The sequence below is a fragment of the Heteronotia binoei genome, chromosome 6, assembly GCF_032191835.1.
Source record: "Heteronotia binoei isolate CCM8104 ecotype False Entrance Well chromosome 6, APGP_CSIRO_Hbin_v1, whole genome shotgun sequence".
Classification (NCBI taxonomy): Eukaryota; Metazoa; Chordata; class Lepidosauria; order Squamata; family Gekkonidae; genus Heteronotia; species Heteronotia binoei.
In genome coordinates this window covers 55,541,150-55,554,603 of record NC_083228.1, presented here as the reverse complement: position 1 = coordinate 55,554,603, position 13,454 = coordinate 55,541,150, and the positions used below count along the sequence as shown (strand labels likewise).

Sequence of the window (13,454 nt, the reverse complement as noted above, 5' to 3'; positions counted from 1 at the left end):
TAGGAAAAACAAATTTACAAGCAGTTTTTTGAATTAAGAAATTAAATCAGACAGCACTCTTCACTCAATTACTCAATGTGCGCCACCAATGCCCTTTTCACTGTTGCCAGAACTTCTGTCAGCTCTTCCTCCTGTACCTGAGGTGAAGAGTTTCCTATCGCCATTGCCAAAACACTATAAACTCTGTTTAATCATCCATGCAAGGCATCCATAATGAGTGGCCCTAAATACAATTCAGGTAGAATGAGATTCTCCCATCACTAAAGAAAATGTACTCAGAGCAAAGCACTTTAAGTCTTACAGGGCTCATAGTGCCCTGTAAGTAATTGTTTATGATTGATTTTTAGCATGCTAAGAAAACAGAAAGCCTTTCATTCTAGATAAATGTCATCAAAGCAGTCCACCAATGATAAAGTTCATGAAGCTCTACAAGCATGAATACTCAAAAGGCTTTAACTTAAACTGGCTACTTCATCACATCTTGAAGGTAATGTGAAAAGTTGGTCCTTGGAGGATGTTCTTCCTGGCCCCATGAAGAATTTCTGCCCCAGATTGTATGAAAACGGATTCAAATTTGCAGTGCTCAAAATCAATTTTAAAAGATTTTGAAAGCCAAGGTGAAATATTATAGTTAGGTATGAGTTAGTATTAATGTGCTCCATGGAATTTAAGCAAAGGGATTACAGGATTACAACTCCAGTAAGTGATCACTCAAAGGAGTTTTGAATATCCTTTTTACTGTTTAAGGGTTAGACACAGAAAATGTTGATCCTGCATCTCAATACACAAACAAATTCAGGTCCACTGAGCTGTTTTTAAACAGCAGAATCTAAACGGAAAGACTTAACAAATTCCATGCCTGCTTGTCATTGGAACAAAGCCAGTGTTACAATAGAATTAAGAAAGTTAATCTATCCCATATTCTCCATGGGCAAAATAAATAATTCCTCTGAGATTTTTCTTAGTAGGGAAGCCAGAAGGATCTGTTCATCAGCACATTTCCAAGGAAATTTTACTGCCTCTACTCTGATAAAAGCAAACCAAGTATTTCACACAAATTGTCAGAGCTTTTGTGATTCTATTTATTTTGCATATGTTAAAATATTCCAGTATGTATGCAGAAATAAAAAGAGGTAGAATATAAACCAAATTAGATTTAAATATTTGAGCAGTGAAAAGTTCCTCCATGAAGAAATCCTCAACTTAATTATAAAACCTATGCTACTATTCAGAACCCAAGCATGACTGTGAAAATTTACATTTTTGGATATTAGAATTGTTTTTAAAATTACAGTTTGAGTTATTATTTTTTTAAAAAAGATATCTGAGAATTTCATTTCCAGGCCATTTAGGGCTTTTTCTGTAGAAAAAGTCCACATGAACTCATTTGCATATTAGGCCACACCCCCTGATGCCAAGCCAGCCAACACTGCGTTCCTGTGTGTTCCTGCTCAAGAAAAAGCCCTGATGCCATCCTAACCAAAGTAACAGCCTTCCAAACCGGCTGGTTTAGAACTTGTTAAAGTATCCTACTAAGAATTTCTACAGATGATTTAAATATTTGACTAAAAAATATTTAATTTTTCCTATTTATATTCATAAAACCAATAACCTCTTTTTGAACTTCATAAAATGTCATATGTTCTCTGAATCCTGATTTTTCAAAACTCTTTAAAAAAAAAATGGAAGGAATACTATTATAGCCCTGAGCAGTAGTCACAACAACTTGTTCTCACACACTGAAGTGGCATCCACTGAAAAATAAGCAGGGCACATTATGTTACATTCCTGTTCAATTCTTGTCTCATTATAAAATGTTATTATCCATATTAGGAGGGATAACTTCAAGACTTCTGACTCTGCTGGGGAATCAGATACTTATTTGCTCCCTAGGTGTAAGGTACTTTAACAAGATTCTTTCACACACACTCAAAAATAGAGATATATAGTCCAATTAAAGTCGCCAATTTATGGCTCAGATAGGCATGCAGTCAGGACTATCATTAATGATCCAGCAGCAGCTAACTTACCAATTCCGTATGAACTGTCTTCTCCTTACATTCCTTCTTCAGTTATAAATAAGAACACTAAAAATGTTTTTGCACACAACAGAAAAAAGAACAAAATACTTGCTGTGCTTAAATGAATTTATTTCTTTTATTTATTTATTTGGCTTATATCCTGCCCTTCCCGTCAAAGCAGGCTCAGGCAGTTGCTACTAGAAGAGATAAGCCACCAAAAACATAAGCCAGCAGCTATTAATACGAACAATTAGAAGGATACACTAGTTTTAAAAAAATCAAGCTGAAAATGTACTAGGTAGTTCATTGAAGTGCAGTCCATATTTTTAATTATTTGCTAGTACTTTGAGTGCACAGAAAACAGTGATGTCACAACCAGTGTGTGGTAGCAAGGTTATCTGTCCTCAGAGTTAATTAGTTACAAATCCTAGAAAATACCAGTAAAATTGTTGTTAGTCAATATTGTTACTAATACCCAGGACTTTTTTGTAGCAGAAACTCCTTTGCATATTAGGCCACACCCCTCTTATGTAGTCAGCCCTCCAAGAGCTTACAGAGCTCTTATTACAGCACCTATTGTAAGCTCTTGGAGGATTGGCTATATCAGGGGTGTGCCCTAATATGCAAAGGAGTTCCTGTTCCAAAAAAAGCCCTGCTAAAACCCACCACTTCCATTTAATTGTACATCAAGCTGCTGGGAAAGAATAGGACCCTCCTAGTGTGTATCACATGACAAAAGACTCAGTTGGTATAATATCTCTTGGCTGCTTCCAGCAAAGATGACTGGAGATGACGATGACTGGGGAAAGCAGCAGCTTGCCTTTTGCTGTGTCTCTGTTCTTACACTCTCCCTTCAGAACTGCCCTCTCTTTGGCCCCACTAACTCTTCTACCCCTACCATCACTTTAGCCACTTCCACAAAACAGCAACTTTTATTTATTTATTTATTTTAAAAAATGGCAATGCTACCAATCATATTTAAGAATTTCCTCTCTGTTGGGGGGGGGGAAGGTTTCTGTGGGGGTTGTAACCATGAGCACTAACATCTGGACAACAAGAAGCTTACACAAATACAAATACAGTGCCTGAATGCTGAATTAAATTATTGTAGTAAATTCCATTAAGTACTGTAGCATTCATCAAATACTTAAACATATGGATAGTTTTCAGTAGGAAAATATGTTCACAATAAAATAAATCCCTCTGCCTTTCAGGGCTGCAAATTCCATTTTAAAGGAGCAATAAAGGCTCAGGGAGTCTCAGAGGAAACAATGCATTACGAGTCCTCACTAAAGGTTGCCTCGTTCATCTGACCTTGCTGTTCTTTGCACAGTAATGTGAGCTCTCCAGTCATCAGTGGGCCAAGATGTCTTTTCTGCAAATGAACTTTTCGGAGAGACGCTTTCTTCTAACACATTTCAGTCAGAACAGTATTTGGCAGCAGGTAACCCAAGAAAATGCCTTCCTGCCCCCAGCTGTACAGGTCAACCTACCAAGCGTTCAATAAATTTCTCATTTTTTGATGCCTGCAAAAGCCTGGAGGTTGTCCATCACTTGGCAGGCCACAATATATGGCTGATGGACTGTGTTTGGCTTAGTGCGTCACAAGCTGTGCAGACTTTGCCTATAGCAATACTTTTCAAGCTTTGGACCACAGGGATGGGAAAACCAAACACAGAATGTTCTTTGATGCTAATTTCCTGGCTGTACCTCAGAGTTTGGAAGTTCCTCAACTTGTGAACCTGTGACAACTGGTTTGAAACTGGACATTTATATACTTCTTGCCCAAACATCTTAACATGAATATCTTATGAGTAGCTGGTACTCCAAAAGATTGCAAGTTAAACCATGCCTCAGAGAGAACACAGTGGTTTTTGCTTTTCCCTTCAACTAATTAAATAGCCCTGGATGAGCAGAAGGGGGATTTACAGTGATAGCCATGAACATGAGCCTAAAAATGGGGCAAACCACATAATAGTAATAATAATTTTTAATTTATATCCCGCCCTCCCCCACCGAAGCAGACTCAGGGCGGCTTACATAACATAAATACATTATTACAGTAGTACAGCAATAAAATTCATAGCAATTAAAAGCACAATTACATTTAAAACAGAATTTAAACTTATAATTTAAAACCACAGTATGATATGGTGCTACAGTCTTGGTATATGCATAAACATAGTTTTCATGGCGATGATAGTGTTCCACCTTAAAAGGCCAGCTGGAAGAGGATGGTCTTGCAGGCCTGGCGGAACTGATTAAGGCTTCGCAGGGCCCGCATCTCTTCTGGTATCTGGTTCCACCAGTGGGGTGCTGTAATCGAGAAGGCCCGCTCCCTTGTCGCTTTTAGTTTGGCCTCCTTTTGCCCAGGGATTTTCAGCAGATTTTGTGAGCTAGATCTCAGTACTCTCTGGGGAACATATGGGGAGAGACAGTCCCTAAGGTAGGCAGGTCCATGGCCATATAGGGATTTAAAGGTAATAACCAGCACCTTGTAATGAACTCAGTAAACAATTGGCAGCCAGTGCAGTTTCCGCAGCCTAGGCTGTATATGTTCCCACCTAGGGAGTCCCATTAACAGCCTGGCTGCTGCGTTCTGCGCTAGCTTCAGTTTCCGGGTTCAGCACAGCGCAGCCCCATGTAGAGGGCATTACAGTAGTCTAATCTCGAGGTGACCGTTGCATAGATCACTGTTGCCAGATCATCACGCTCCAGGAAGGGAGCCAACTGCCTCGCCCGCCTAAGATGAAAAAAGGCGGATTTAGCAGTGGCTGCTATCTGGGCTTCCATTGTCAAAGAAGACTCCAGTAGCACCCCCAGGCTCTTGACCCTGCGCACTGCTTTCAGTGGCGCACCATCAAAAGCTGGTAGGGGAATTTCCTCTCTCAGACCGCCACGGCCCAGGCAAAGGACCTCTGTCTTTGCTGGATTCAACTTCAACCCACTCAGCCTAAGCCAACCTGCCACGGCTTTTCAGGGACATCGGCAGTCTGGCCATCCATCAATAGATAGAGCTGGGTGTCATCAGCATACTGGTGGCAAACCAGCCCATATCTCCGGGCAATCTGGGCAAGGGGGCACATGTAGATGTTAAACAACATTGGGGAGAGGACCGCCCCCTGAGGCACCAAACAATTAAGTAGGTGTCTCTGGGATCGTTCTCTCCCAATCGCCACCCTTTGTCCCCGACCATCAAGGAAAGAGGAAAGCCACTGCAAGGCCAGCCCCTGAATCCCTGTGTCGGTGAGGCAGCAGGTCAGTAACTGGTGGTCTACTGTATTGAACGCAGCCGATAGGTCTAACAACAACAGTACCACCAAACCACCTCGATCCAGATGCCACTGGAGATCATCCATGAGGGCGACAAGCACTGTCTCCGTCCCATGGCCCGGGAGGAAACCGGACTGGTATGGATCTAGGACGGAAGCGTCATCCAGAAAACAAAGGAGACCCGACAGATGTGGACAAAGGTGACCCAATAGATGTTGTTTACCTTGACTTCCAGAAAGCTTTTGATAAAGTTCCTCATCAAAGGCTTCTTAGAAAGCTTGAGAGTCATGGAGTAAAAGGACAGGTCCTCTTGTGGATCAAAAACTGGCTGAGTAATAGGAAGCAGAGAGTGAGTATAAATGGGCAGTCTTTGCAGTGGAGGACAGTAAGCAGTGGGGTGCCACAGGGCTCGGTACTGGGTCCCATGCTCTTTAACTTGTTCATAAATTATTTAGAGTTGGGAGCGAGCAGTGAAGTGGCCAAGTTTGCGGATGACACTAAATTGTTCAGGGTGGTGAGAACCAGAGAGGATTGTGGGGCACTCCAAAGGGATCTGTTGAGGCTGGGTGAGTGGGCGTCAACGTGGCAGATGCGGTTCAATGTGGCCAAGTGCAAAGTAATGCACAAATACAAGTTGATGGGGGGTGAACTGGTAGAGACTGACCAAGAGAGAGATCTTGGGGTCGTGGTAGATAACTCACTGAAAATGTCAAGACAGTGTGCGTTTGCAATAAAAAAGGCCAACGCCATGCTGGGAATTATTAGGAAGGGAACTGAAAACAAATCAGCCAGTATCATAATGCCCCTGTATAAATCGATGGTGCGGTCTCATTTGGAGTACTGTGTGCAGTTCTGGTCGCCGCACCTCAAAAAGGATATTATAGCATTGGAGAAAGTCCAGAAAAGGGCAACTAGAATGATTAAAGGGATGGAGCACTTTCGCTATGAAGAAAGGTTGAAACGCTTGGGGCTCTTTAGCTTGGAGAAACGTCGACTGCGGGATGACATGATAGAGGTTTACAAGATAATGCATGGGATGGAGAAAGTAGAGAAAGAAGTACTTTTCTCCCTTTCCCACAATACAAGAACTCATGGGCATTCGATGAAATTGCTGAGCAGACAGGTTAAAACGGATAAAAGGAAGTACTTCTTCACCCAAAGGGTGATTAACATGTGGAATTCACTGCCACAGGAGGTGGTGGCGGCCACAAGTATAGCCACCTTCAAGAGGGGTTTAGATAAAAATATGGAGCACAGGTCTATCAGTGGCTATTAGCCACAGTGTGCATATATATATAATTTTTTTTTCCACTGTGTGACACAGAGTGTTGGACTGGATGGGCCATTGGCCTGATCCAACATGGCTTCTCATATGTTCTTATGTTCTTAAAACTCTGCAACTGCAACGCCACATGTACAATGGAAGGGAAGAGCTGTAATTTCCAGTTTCACACGTTTGCATTGAAAGTGGAAGGGCTGATCTGTAGTGTTCCAGGGGAAAATGCAAGCTGTATCTAGTAGTAACATATTAGGATTTTACTTACATTGACTCAATGAATTGTTAAACTAGCCAGATCCAGATCCTCAGCTATGTTGGTCTGAAGCTAAAGAACAAAGCACACCTTTAAGACCAACAAAGTTTTATTCAAAATGTGAGCTAAACCAGCCAATTGTGATCAATGCTGGCTGGCCATGGGTCTTTAGGATCGTAGACAAAGGTATTTCCAAACTCAGCTACCCAAGGCCCTTTTACTGGAGATGCCGGCTGTTGAAAGTGGAATTTCATACATGTGTTATGTGACACAGAACTCTTCCAAATGTTTAAAAGCTAGCTGACAAAAAAGCCCTGATGAGGCATCACGCTACAATACAGATGTCCACAACCTTGTTGAGTTTGTGGATACTTCTGTAATTTTGAGATAGGGTAATGGGTGCTACTACAAAAAGGCTGCCATGTGGGTGGAACCAATCACAAATTAGATACCATGGGTGTGTTTCCATTGCAAAATAATTACACACTACAGTAAATAACAATGCTTCCTTCTCTCACACTCATTTTTTCTTCTACTCAGGGCCAGACATATCACCATGCCATCCTCCACAGAATGCGACCCATTCCAATCCTCTACATTCTGTGTATTTCTGATAACCAGGTAGTTGCCCCAAATTCTTCCCTCAACATACACACACCAAAAAGAAGCACAATCAAACAAACAAATAAACAAAAAATACTACAAGAAGAAACAACAAGAGGGAAACCAGTAAGTCTTTACACTTTAGTCTGACTTTTTTAGAGTTAAGCGGGGCGGGGGGGGGGGAATCCCAAGAGAAGCCAGGAGAACTTTGGGGAACAGGGCAGGCAGAGCTATGTTTATGTTTAATTCAATTTATACCCCGCCCTCCCCACCGCCACCCACCCCCACCACACCTGAAACAAGCAAGAACTGGATTCCAAAATATTCTTTTCCTTTTCATAAGATAAGAAACGTTAAGCAACAATCCCAGGAGCCAGCCGGGCAAAATTGAACACACGTAAAGCCACTTTACACTGAGTCACATCCTTGGTCCATTAAGTCAGTACTATCTACTCAGACTGGTAGTGGCTCTCCAGGGTTTCAGGCAGAGGCATTTCACATCACCTAGTGCCAGGTCTTTTAACTGAACATGCCAGGAACCAGACCTGGGACCTTCTGTATGCCAAACAGATGCTTTAGCTCTGAACCATGGACCCTCTTCTATAAGGGGAGTGAAGTAGGAAAGTGCAGCTGCAGGTGATATGTAACAGTCCTTGAATTGGTAAGTTGGTGGACAGAAACTGGATGCATGACAAGGCAGGTAGGCAGAAGGTGAGAGCAAGAGTGAGAGCAAGAAGGGAAGCACTAAGAACAGAACTTACTGTGTCAAGGGAGTGACAGTCTCACCAATGGGAAGTGACTTTCGGTCTTTCCTATCATACCCGTTTTCTTCCTCTCACTCAAGAACTCTGCATGACTCTCAGCTCAGCTCCCAAAGTAACTCACTGTAGCATGTGCCACTACCTGGCAGAATTGGATGGCCATTATTGTTCCTGGTATCACACCTGTCAGTATCAATGGTGTGGAAGGGAAGAAAGCAAGTGGGCCAGCTCCAGGGTATGTCAGCAGACATCACAGCGTCAAGCACCAGGACTGAGCAATTTGGATTTCCCTGTTGTAATAGAGTTACACTGGAAATAACTGATTGTTAGGAAATGCAGGGAGCACTCCTAAGTAGGTCTACATAGAAATAAGCCCCATTGATGTGTGCCCATGAAACTGCTTTCTTTCTTTCTTTTTCTTTGTTTGTTTGTTTAATGAAATATTTGTGTCCCATCTTTCTACCTAATTAGGGCCATCAAAGGGGAAGGAACCTTTTTAATGGATGTTAAAAACCAACTTTTAAAAACACAACATATAAATAAAACTTCAGTTAAATGAAAACAAAGAGGAGGCCCAGTAGAGGAATACCAGTTAAAACAGTAAAGTCTTCATATACTCCTGGAAGACAGTGGTTGCGATCAGACAAGCAGTTTGGTCCACCATAGCCATCCCTCCCCCTGGATTAAATGGGTGTGATCACATGCGCACATATGGCCCCCGTGCCCACTCAGTCTTACCTCATGCTACAATGATTCCCACATTGATTAAATAGACACTGACAAAATTCTGCTGTCTTCCCGGCAAAGCACTTCCATGGCAGATTTCCTGCTCTCTGATCATCCTGGCACACCAAGGGGAAATGCATGAGCAGTGTGATCATTCCATTCCACTTCCAGGACAAGCTTTTTTTCTTTTCTCTCCAACCCCACCATGAAGTGTGTTTCTCTGCTTCTGTGCATGCACAGCGAGACTGAGGGGAAAACAATAAGCAGCAGGTCCATAGTTGCGGTGCATTAGCAATGTGAATAGCCAACCATGAGCACATGATGCTTGGATGCTGGCTTAGCACACACCATCTGACCAAGGTGGAGCAACATAAAATCAAGCGGCTTTTTAAAAGGCGACATCCTGCCACAGCAACCTCCCCCTCTAATCACACCTAATGATTAAGGGGGATAGAAGAATCAATATGGGGAGTGAATGCCATAATTTTGCACTGGTATTCTCCTAAGAGCAGCATGTTTTATTTTCACCATGATTTCTCTGACATCCCAAGTGAAGTTAAAAGGTCAAGTTTATAACTGAAAGGTTCATGCAACATAATGCAGTGAGGAAGGGGGTCTGTTTATTTTTACAATTGAGACAAATTTGAGATTAGGGATACCCAAATACCTGCAGGTTTGAATTGTGTCTCAATTGCAAATGGTGATCATGCAACCAATTTACTCAAGATTGAATGGATCAATTGTCAGAGTTTACTGGATGGCTGCACAACAGCATGCATGGTCAACTTTTATGCATGCCTGTTTTCTCTACCACACAGGAATAATTTTTTGCTCTGCATTTAGATCTATCAGGAATGTCTTAGAAAATGAATTTGTTTTAAAACAGATCTTGCCTTCCACTGTTCCCATTCATGATTTACAATTATAGCGCCTGAAATGTGCAGTTCAGCAAAGTTTTTCCACACATGTGATTTTGCAAAGGACCATGGGAGTTGTCATTTCCCACCATGTTGGTAGTTTGTATCTTTAACAACAACCACCGCATTATTCACAAATGCTTCCAGTGTGACAATGGCAGCAATGAGCACTTTTAATTAAATGAATAGATGTGTGTTTGGCGACATAACCGAAGATTCATTCATGTGCACTCATTCATTCATCTGTAGTAGTGAAAGACATAATGTCTAGCAGGTATATATTTCCCCTTCCTTTCTGGGTACACTACCGCCCCCCCCCCTCCACAAACACTGTAGTTTGGATCAGTGGAGGTTTTTTTAAGTATTTGTTTGAAAGAGTTTTTTTTCCCTTGCATGTGTGGGCAGGAGGGCAGCACCCTTAGACCCACTCAAACAGCTGGAGAAATGCTATGTAAGGCAAGACCATCAGATTGGGTCAGAGTTAGGTTTGCCAATCCCCAGGTCCCAGCAGAGGTTCTCCTGCTTTCCAAGGCTCCTTCCTGCTCCCAGTCAGCTGGGCAGCTGGGGGGAAGCCCTGCCCCCATAGCCCCCATGTACCTTTCCACCTCCAGAGGCTTTCAGATTCCACTGGAAAGTGGAGTTGGAATGGTGCCTCTGCGTTTTTAAGGCTGAAGGGGGGCGGGGGAGCAGGCAGAATAACATGGCTGTGAAAGCACAATCTTTGCAGAGGTCGTTTGCAGCTCAGACCCTTTGTTGGTCACATAATATTTTCAGAGGTCGATTACTCTGAGTTACTTTGAAGAAGCTGGAAGTTAAGCAGCTGTGAGCAGAGATGCCAATCCCCAGGTGGGAGCAGGCCCTCCCCCACTTCAGAGTAATCAGAAACGGGGGTGGGGGGAAGGAAAATGTCTGCTCGGCACTTCATTATTCCCTATGGAGATCAATTCCCATAGGGAATAATGGAGAATTGATCTGGGGGTAATTGGGGCTCTGGAGGGGCTGTTTTTTGAAGTAGAGGCACCAAATTTTCAGCATAGCATTTAATAACTCTCCTCAAAACGCGTTCCAAGTTTCAAATAGATTGGACCAGGGAGTCCAATTCTATGAGCCCCAAAAGAAGGTGCCCCTATCCATTATTTCTAATGTAGGGAAGGCATTTAAAAGATGTGCGGTTCCTTTAAATGTGATGGCCAGAACTCCCTTTGGAGTTCAATTGTGCTTGTCACAACTTTGCTTATGGCTCCACCCCCAATGACTCCTGGCTCCACCCCCGAAGTCCCAAGATATTTCTTGAATTGGACTTGGCAACCCTAGTCAGAGTACACCACTGTACTTTAGCTAAATGAAATGAAAGAAGGAAACAGCATCAGGGTAGCCTTTGCTACTAATGTCCACATCATCCAGGTTTCACAATGCAATTCTCCGGTCGGCATGACCCTTCATCCTTTTTTATGAAGAATAACTGGAAAGCTCTGGCACAAAATCAGTCCATTGCTCCTTGACAGAGGATACAGCCAAAACCTGCTTCAAGCTCAGAACAGACCTTATTTGCATAACCATGCTGCTCCAGGGCTCCACTCCACAGACTCTCCCCCCCTGGATCCAGAACCACTTCATTCCAGGGTTGTCTGTTAGTAAGACCACAAGATCAAGCAACAAGTACTGCTAGTAAGCACAAAAGCTACTGTGTTGTGACCAGCCAGTATAGAAGGAGTTTGAGACATTTGTCACACCAATGAATTAACCCAGGATTTGCTCACCAGAATTGCTTCCAACAGTTACAGGAAGTTCATCTGCAAAACTATCCCTACTCAAGGTAAATTTTCTCAAGTATTTTTTCCTAATTTGCACGTGTGCAATGTTACGTGATGCCCAATGGTGTATTGCTGTATATGCACTGAGAATTGGTGGGGGGGGGATGGAGCCACATCAGCTTGGAATAGGATGGTTAGCTTTATTATTACCTTATAAGGCTTTTTTGATTAAGTCTCCTCCTTCCCTTTTGACATCCCATCAGAGCTCCCTCACATTACAGGATATAAAGAAGCAGGCAAGAGAAGAATAGCAGATATTGAAAAACAAGCACAAAGCCAGCCAAAATGAGAACTGTACGTTGCCTGGCTCCCAGCCCTATGTATGAACTACTGTAACAAACACAAGATCTTTCCCTCTACATTCTACCTTGCCAGCCTGTAAGAAATCCGCATGGCTGTTGCACTACCCCACTTCCAAATAAGAAAAATCTACCATACAGAAGCAAAAGCAATACCGCTGGAATAGAAAGGCACCCAACAGCACAGGAATGGAAGAGGCTATTTCCATTGTAATGCATGTATGACTTTTGTAATGCCATTCAGAAACTGTTGAGAAATGAATGACAAAGATGTCCCTCCAGTAGTGCTATAGACATGGCATTACATAGTACAACTAACTACATACAATCCGACAATAAACTGTACATTACCTGGTCTCTTTCCCCCCCATTCAATATGCAGAGGCTTCAGGAACACAAGACACTAACTAGAGTAGGCAAAGCCATTCTTGAATAGGTGTGCCTAAGTACTTTCTGCATGTTGCAGCTTGACAGCTCTCTCCTCCCGTGGGTGGCATTCTTACAAAGAGGCAGAGACTTGTAACTCATAAAATGGTATCTCAATGCAAAGTTAACTCACTGAGTGCCTTAAGAGGTGCAGAGATAGAGGGAGAATCAAAGTTTTCTTTCACACAGTGAAGACACAAGTGAGTTATTCACAAAGTGTGTGGGAGCCAGGAAGTCTTCAAGGTAGTGCTTCTAATGCAAGCAGTATCACATTCTCTGAACTAACAACATGAAGCAGCTTGTTTTGTGGAAGACGCAACCCTTCCCTCAAACAGCACAGCCACTGCACATGACAGCTGAGTGGAATGTGATTGCAAAGATCCCATAGGCATCTACTGAATGTAGCTTTTGATGCCAATGATAAAGAGCAGGGGTGGCCAAGCTGTGGCTCGGGAGTCACATGTGGCTCTTTCACACATATTGTGTGGCTCTTGAAGTCCCCACCTCCCCGTCAGCTGGCTTGGAGAAGGTATTTGTCTCTTAAAATCACATCTCCAAGCCAAGCCAGCTGGCAGCTTGGAGAATGTATTAAAAGTTAAAGTTGCTTTCTTTCTACCCCTCCCTTCTCTGCATCTGCTTTCTTTTCATTTTCCTTCTTTCCTTTCTTCCGGCTCTCAAACATATGACGTTTATTCTATGCAGCTCTTATATTAAGCAAGTTTGGCAGCTCCTGGCAGAGAGTAATGCCACCTCTCACCTCCTTTCTCTATTGCCGAGTCATTATTCATCTTTTTTTCTAAATTATTTGTTTTAAAATGTGTTAGAGGCCAATTTCTCAGTTTCTGATACACAATTGTGCTGAAATCATTTCAAGCCCTATTCAGACTGGTCAATAAAAGTAGGTCCACACCTTTCCTTGTGCAGTAAAACCAAGTTATTCTTTTACTTTCTTTCATTCATCTGCCCACTTTTTCTGACAATAGACTGCAAAAATATCATGAGCTACTCTGCACAGTTTCTTGGTGTTATAAAATGATAGGCATGGTGTTTCTAAAGACAGGATACATTCATATTTGAACAAA

The 13,454-nt window shown here is 42.6% G+C and overlaps 1 protein-coding gene across 1 annotated transcript in view; it reads right to left on the bottom strand.

Annotated features, from left to right (window-relative positions):
* The window catches only part of FGFR2 (fibroblast growth factor receptor 2), a 191,528-nt gene extending 179,129 nt beyond the window's left edge, over positions 1-12,399 (bottom strand). Inside the window, exon 1 of the mRNA XM_060241496.1 lies at positions 12,298-12,399. The gene's annotated coding sequence lies outside the window, so the exon portion shown is untranslated. The remainder of the gene's footprint in view (positions 1-12,297) is intronic.
* Between the last annotated feature and the right edge of the window lie 1,055 nt (positions 12,400-13,454).